Below are 8,272 nucleotides of genomic sequence, written 5' to 3'. Positions count from 1 at the left end.
ATTTACAGAGCATCCAAAAGTTGCTCACTTTACTTCCTATACCTGCAGTTTTTACACCTGTTTGGATTGTCAGTGTATTTCCTATGGTGTACTTACATCATGCCATCATTATTTTCTTTTATTTAAATGCTTTTCTTTTATTTACTATTTTTTACTTTTATTTACTATTTAGATCTGTGCAAAATCAACCACCTCAGAGTGACCTTATGCCAGCAATATTTTTATTCAGCCTTCCCTTACATAATTGATATAATCATTTTTGTAACATCTTTCTTATATAAAAAAGTAAATTATTTTTCTGGAGAACTCAGACAGTTAAGCATTGGGGAAAAAAATCAAAATCTACTCTTGGCAATGGTGATTCCATCCAAGCAAAATCTAAGAGCTTATCAAGGAAAGTCAAATTTGCCAGGCCTTTAAAACCGTCACATCCTTCATGTACTTATGGCCCAGAGGTTCAAAAGAGTAAGAAAATTCATAACAGAATCCTAAAATTTAATTTTTCTTGTGTGCCTTAAATGCATTTAAAAAGAACAGAATTTCTCATCTCTTGTTCAATGACAATTAAAAGTCCCTCCTATTCCATGGGATATCTATCAACTCTATCAACACAGAGGTTATTTAAATTTCTTTTTTTTGTTGTTTTTAAACTCAAATGGTCAACTTTTCAACTTCTACCATCTTTCACATGATTTACTGTATTATTCTTTTCTTAGAGAAAAATCTAAGAAATAAATCAGAAGACCATAATTTCTGAAATTGAACTGCAGTCACTATAAACGCAAACTTGTGGTATAAAAGGAAAAGTAGGATACAGTAAATAATTAAACAATGGGGGGAAATTCAGCTGATTTCCTTACTAGAAGTTAATAGTAGTTAGTTGTTGTTTGTTAATTAGTAAAACAAACAATCTTAATTACAGGCACAAAGGGTATAGGGATTAAATACGCAAGATTTATGTTGAACAAAAGCGAGACTGTCTCAAAAACATTCACACACCATGATTCAACCCACTTGTTTATTAATCCATTCCAGTAGAATAGCTCTTCTCTTTCAAAATTGTCAAACAAAAACTTGCAAAATGCACCTGGGAAAAGAGGAAGAACAAGTTATTCACTTGATTATATAATTTACTGCTTGATCACTAGCTTATTAAGAAAAAATTTGAGTGAGTCCACAGAGCATCTTCATGAATACGTTAATCATAATTTACAAAGACAAAATAAAATGCATCTTTGTCCAGAGAAACAATTTAATATTAATGTGTAGTGGCAAAAAAGTTTCAACTCCAGCTCCTCTTTAGGGGATCACGAAGAAGCAGAACAAAAGGAAGTCTGGATAAAAATTAAGTAGCAGACAAGATCTCAGGTACTTGAGGAAATGAGTCAATGGTGAAATAATCAAAGAAAGCAACACCAAAACCCCTGTTCATTAGAGAAGAAAACGTATGAACCACACCATGATTAACATGGCCCCTTCTGTTGTGGAAACCCCTTCCAATGTGAAAGATTGAAGGCTCTTCCAACTGTTTATTGCTGTTTTAATTGCCTCATGCATTTATGGAGGAGGCTGTTGAAGGCCCAGCCATCTTCCACATCACACAGTAAAACCACGTTAAGTCCCTTCTTCCAAGACATCTTTTTAAATTAAAAAAAAACAACAAAATTGATCCCCAAGATCCAGAAGCAAGGAAACTCCAGAAGACTTTTCATATTCAATTCTGCAATCTCCAGACAAAAAAGAAAACAAGGAAATAAAGACTTTTATAGAAAGCATCCTCAAACCATCCTGAGCCAGGGCTCAGTAACCTTCTCCAATACACACCAATAGCTTTGTATGAATGGGACAACAGATTCTCCTAAAGCACAGGTCAATTAATTGCTTGTTCTCCTGCCCAGAGTAATACTGATTATATTCCCAAGAAGGGACTCTCACTAAACATTAGAGTTTGGCATCCACTGTGAAATATTTTGCCTTTGATAGAAATGTCAAGAATTGTATGAAGACCTGAGATGTGGTGACTAAAACTAGTCTGCTACAAACAAGGAGGGATTCGTAAAGCAAAAAGGGACAGAATTTGTATCACTACTCCTTGCTGGAACACTCACCATAGGGAGACTGCTTAACTAAATTTTCTGCATATTTTCTTAGCCAGAGAGACTATTTAGGCAGCTTGTCATCACTGATCTTAATAACATTTTTCAGAAAAACTTCTGTCTAGTCTACAAATGTTTTTAGAACCAGGTTTTACAACACAGCAAAAAATGACTGCATCCTCAACAGAGCAGTGTTGGCTTTTCCTCACATGTGGAATTCTCTCATTTGGACTAAAAATCCCAAAACTTTCATTTGATTACTTCTTCAAAATCAGTAATATTCACTTCACTCTTTATATGTGTGTTATGTTCATTTTTGGTCATTTTCCAGAAACTGTAATCAATATAAAAAGAACAGCACAATATCCAGGGAAAAGAAATATGCGTGGAAAACAGTAAAAACGTGATCTATTATCAACCCTAGTAACCATTCCATCTGCTTAGATAAAAGCACCTCTCTCAGTTAAAGGTGTCTTCTACTCACCACTGCAAATAAGATGAATTTTTAAGATTACATATCTAATGAAAACTTTAAAATCCCTTTCTCACCGTAAGTCTTCAAGCAACTCTCCCACAATCACAAACAAGTTCCTTGTGGATCAGCTAAATCCATACCAAATAGAAACTGCCTGTATCACAGCAACAAAGTTTACAAATATATCTCCACAGCTACCAGTATAAGTGCCAAGCATAATAGAAACATCAATATCTTTTGCATTAGTGCACGTCAGGAGCTGCATCGCTGCTGCAGCTGAGCAGGATTAAAACACAGCCAAAGCTGCTGCTACATCGCTTCACCTACAAACAACTCACAAACTCAATTTTGTTAGAAGATGAAACCTTTCCAGGACATGGCTTTGTCTTCTCTGCTTTGGTAACAGACCCTCAGTCGGAATGTTCCAAATTTTAAATGAAAATGTTGCAGGAGAAAGCTGAGAGGCCACCACACAGCTCCCTCTACTGAGGAGAGGAAAATGGTTAAATCCAAGATCTCAGCTCCACAGAGAAATGGGTTACTGAGGGAAACAAGGGAATGCAACAGAAGTAGCTAAGGAGCTAAATAGAAACCTCAGAAAATTGAGATAAAGTGGAAACATCAGGGCTTGGGCTCTGCTAGAAGACAGTATCACAGAATGAGAGGATGGCTGAGGCTGGGAGGAGGTCACTCATTGAGTCCATCCCACCCCCAAATGGGGACACTTCTGTCAGCTTTGTGTATCTCCACCAACAGAGACTCCACAATCTCTCTGGGCAGCCTGTGCCACCACCCAGTCACCTCCTCAGCAGAACAAAAGAGTTTCCTTACACTCAGAAGGCACCTCCTGTGTTTCAGTTTGTAGCAGCTGCCTCTGGTCCTGGCACTGGGCAGGGAGCTCCTCCACATCCTCCCCTCAACCATGGGGCTGTTCCACCCCTGGAGGCCAAGAGCCCTTAAACACCAAACCCAAACAGGCTCCTTTCACTAATCAAAAAGTACCTCACCAAAACACAACAAAGCAATATCAAGAAAAGCCAGAAGCAGATTTTCATCACGCTGCTAGAAAATTTTGACATTTTTTTTTAACCCTGCGTGTATTTGGGAGCAGAGCTTCAAATGAACCAACTTATGGTCACCAGAAACCATTTTGTGGAAGTCTCACATGGAGAAGGAGTCTCACATGGAGAAGGAGTCTCACATGGAGAAGGAGTCTCACATGGAGAAGGAGTCTCACATGGAGAAGGAGTCTCACAACCTAATAGTCTTTTTCATGGCAAAAAAAAAAAAAAAAAATTGGTCTTATTAAACTTGCTGCATCTAAAACAAATTTGAGCAAGTGACAATGCAGCATTTTAATCCTGTTAGATGAGCAGCATTCTCAGTGCCTGCACAGGGAGCTGACAGCACTGGGCCAATAGAAATCAGAGAGGTGACATTTCTGTTCACTTCCAAATAAATACAAAGGCAATTGTGTGTGAAGCTAAGCCCTGAAATGGTTTTACCGACCCTCTGTAAGCATTTTTAGTTGAATAACTTTCCCATAAAGGTTCAAATATAATGACAGTAGCCAACATTATTAATTGCATGTATAATTACTTTTGTTATTTATGGGTTATTACAAGTGTCTATGGTTACTTCTGACCAATACAAATGATCTCACAGCCTAGTGGTTAATAACCAAATATTTAAATTATGTGTAGGCTTTCTTAAAATATTTTTGAAAAATCCTGCCTGAAACTTAAATTTCATTCTGAAACTTAACAACTGACATTAATCTATCAACCTGTCCCTAAAATCCTAGTTATTTTAATACTAAATCACTCTCTTTTTTTCATGTTTCTTGCTTTTCCCCTTACACTGCCATAGGTTATTTGTGCCGGAGTTTTATTTTTTCAGTTGGAAAAATCACTGGCAGTCTTCTGAAGGAGAAAAGCAACAACTTCAGCAGAAGTTAATCAGCTAAATTCAACTTTTTAATTGTAAAGAATCTCATGATGAACACTTAAAAGACTCCATCCTGTCTTGTTGGGATGAAACAATAGCCTTAGCTAAAAATTAAGTGATTTGTGTATCTGAATTCAAGGCATATTTAAAATACTACTATAACATCATTAAAATATTCCAAGTGATTCCAAGTACAGATTTACTTGATGATAGATTTGTCAAACAACATAATTTCTGATATCTTTTATTAGGCCAACCAATTTAACTGAAAAACCAAGCATTTTTACAGGAAGATGAAAAGGACACCAGGGAGTACACAAAAAACAAGATGACCTGGTCTAGAAAAACCCTTCCCTTCTGCATGTAGTGTGTGGAATGGAACACAGATTTCTTCAAGATACTTTCTTCAAGATGGTTCACTTACTTGTTGACATTTTATTGCTGAATATGACAGTCAAAGCCCTTTGATATTAATTGTAGAAAACAAATAATTAAAATCTGTTGCATTCAATTACCTCTAGCAAAAAAAACCATTACTCTTAAATCAAGCTACCTGGACAGGATTTCAAATAGTTTTGTATAAAGGACAAATCTATGCCATATGATTCAGGATATCAAATAAACCATTGCAGAGAAGAGACCAGATACACACAGCTCCACATGTCCTTGATGAGAGGATTTGTAATTCTCAATTACATATTTATGTCATTTCATTATCAGATCAACTGATAAATACTGCATGAGAAACTGAACAGTAAGGAATTTATTACTTGAATTATAATAGAATATATTTACATCCAAAGTCCTCCTAATCAAAAATCAGTTAAGTCTATTATTCTTTACTATACTGAAGTGAATAACTGAAGAGTAAAAATGAATACAGCACTATTTATTTGCTGCAAAATAATCAGTATATTCAAAATCAAATGATCAGTGCATGAACATCTTAGATTGGTATCATCCTCCTTTTGTGAGGAATCCACAGTCCTGGTTCAATTCAACAGTGCAACATTAATTTCTCCAACAAAATTTTACCAAACATCATGGCAACAAGTGAAGTTCTAAAATACAGGTAAATAAGTGTAGTAGCTAGTATGGCAAATAATTTAGAGATATTTTTAGAAATATGAATTATATATTCACCCAATGTTAAAACCAATGATATAAATTAATTTCCTATTTTCCACCTCTGAGAATATTTTTAATTATATATCTACTATAATACATACTGGCATTTATCTGAAAAGGTTGATGAAATAATACCTTATTTGATGTTTCCATCCTTCTGAGCATCTTCATCACACAGCTTGCTAAATCAAAGCTATTTTACCTGAAAAAATACTTCACAAGTAGGAAAGTTACATGCAAAAGGCACTTATTGCTCTGCCATGCTAAAAACTGCATATTCATGGGAAATACTCTATCTCAAACATTTGCTGCACCCTTTTTCACTTATCTTTATATTTTCTATGATCTGCATAGCACACTTCTAGTCATTATCTATAGCAGAAGTCTTCACACATCTGTTTACCAGTGGAGCCACCCCAAGTGGGGATTTCACTGCCAGTCCTCAAAATAAGAGTTGGAAACCCAGGCTGAGCTCAGAGGGACACACAGGACAAAGTCACAGTCTTCTCTAAAGCAGGACTGTGCTGTCCTGTTTTCTCAATGCATAATAACTTGATTTTTTTTGTTACATCTCAATAATAAATCAGCTATGGTGGTTTTGTGTCACATGGTTTTGAAAAACCTCCACCACACCTGCACACACACAGACAGAAGACCCTTACAAATATTTTGCTAAAAGCTGCACAGTCAGAAACATTTGGATAACCACTGGTGAGTGTTAAAGCTCTGAGGGCTTCTCCCAGTGGAGTTCTGCATTGCTCCTCCATCTTCAGAGCAGGGATGAGTTCCAGCAGAGTTTGGATGGGGCTGATCCATCACTCCCAGTCCACACCTGGAGCCTTCTCCTGGGATATGGGCAGGGCCAGGGGATGGAGTCACATCCACTCTCCAGGAGGCATACATGAACAATTCCAAAAATCTTTTTCCCCTTCTATTAACAGTGATTAATTAATTAACAATGCTGACATAACACAATGGAGATTACCTGCTACTTGTACAGCAGTTTCCTCACACAAAGCTCTTGTTACGACACAAAAGAAGTTCCCACAGTGGCATGCAGGTATTTTACTTACACTTAAATGCACCACAGACTCCTTGTACATTCATGCCCTTGCACTGGAGCTGTCAGCAGCTATTTCACAGCTGGCACCACCCTCTGAGACACTCAGCTTGGAACTCAGGGTGAGGGTTGAGTAGACGGGCATGACACAAAGCTGGAAGGTCCTTTACGAAGTAATGGTAGTTTCTCCTGCCTTCCAACAAGAAGCAGCTAAGTATTCTTGTTGCCTTTGTATTATCTAGATAATAAACAATCTATACTGCTTTCTTCTAAAATATTCTTATCTTAGTTCTTCACTGTCTTTATGAGCACATACACAATCAGAATGCAGAATTTTCTGTTGAGATCTCCAGCAGGTAGAAAGCATTAGAGTCATCCCAGCTTGTAAGTTATATTCATCAAGTACCTCTTAACTACAGCATGTTGATGTCATAAAGTAAATATTTAACTGCAGACATCATTCCTCCAAACAGTTCTCCTTATTTCACACATCAGAAGTTTCTGGTTTTCTCCAGGGAGTTTCTGATCACTTCCACTGGTGTTATCCAATACCCCCTCATTCTGCACTTTCCTGCTTCTGTATATACAAGTCACTCCAGCACTTAAATGAAGAATACAATCCAAAATCACTACTGGAGACACACAAGCACAAATCATTGTCAGTCCCTGGATTTCCTAGTAGCAAAAACATTCCGCTCATGTATCCCGACAGTTTCTTTGGTGTGCAGCTTTTAACCCAGCCCAGCCTATCCCAAAATTTTTCACATAGTTAAGGTTCCCAGCACGCAGTATTAAACAAATCCTTAAAGCAAAAAAGCACTTAATTGTTTCTATTTAGTCCTTTGGAGAAGCCTGAAGGGGCACAGATCCATGTGCTCAGCCTGGCCTCTGCTCTGGGAAGGAGAGTGATGGGAGTTTCTGAATGGGTGTGTGCTGGTACAAACCAGCCTCATGCATCTCAGGAAACCACTTCTCCCCCTTCTAGCCTGTAAGGTTAAGGTTTACCATCGCTGACCAAAAACAAACAGACAAACTCAAAGAGTAAAACGCACAAACAAATCAAAAATCCAAACAAAACAAAAAGAAACCAACAAAACTATTGTTTTCACACGTGTAAAACTACTGCTGGTCCTTTCAGCTGCCTGGCTGGGAAAGTTTGGTGGAGATAAGGCTCTGATAGCTGGGTAAATGCTTACTTCATCGTGGAGCAGCAGCTGGGGAGGCACACCCTGCCCCGCTCTTGCTCAGCAGGCAGCCTGCCATCAGCACACCGTGCGCTTTCCTCCGGGGGAGCAAAACCCCAACCAGCCTCTCAGCACCGCGATTAACCCGGGCCACGAAAAGCCAGGCTCAACAGGAGGGACTTACAGGAGCAGGAAGAACCTGCTGCCTACGCACCGGGGTCCGGGCGGGGGCTGAGAGCTCAGGCAGGTGTCTGGAAACAAAGCGCAGAGCAGTGTCCGAGGGAGAGCCCGAGCAGCGCCGCTCCAGCGCTCCCCTGACCCCGCTTTGCCCTGGCCCCAGGGGCGTTTCTGCCCCCGCCCCAGGGCGGCCCCAGCCGGGGTT

General features: G+C 38.7%; 1 long non-coding RNA gene across 1 annotated transcript; it reads right to left on the bottom strand.

Moving 5' to 3' along the window:
• Positions 1-4,732: 4,732 nt before the first annotated feature.
• On the bottom strand, positions 4,733-8,173 carry LOC117244571. Its single transcript, XR_004497924.1, has 2 exons — positions 5,782-8,173; positions 4,733-4,980 (listed from the first exon to the last, which is right to left on the bottom strand). It is a non-coding gene; the product is annotated as an uncharacterized LOC117244571 (long non-coding RNA).
• Positions 8,174-8,272: the final 99 nt, after the last annotated feature.

The sequence above is a fragment of the Parus major genome, chromosome 5, assembly GCF_001522545.3.
Source record: "Parus major isolate Abel chromosome 5, Parus_major1.1, whole genome shotgun sequence".
NCBI classification, from domain to species: domain Eukaryota; kingdom Metazoa; phylum Chordata; class Aves; order Passeriformes; family Paridae; genus Parus; species Parus major.
This window is presented reverse-complemented; position numbering and strand designations above follow the sequence as displayed.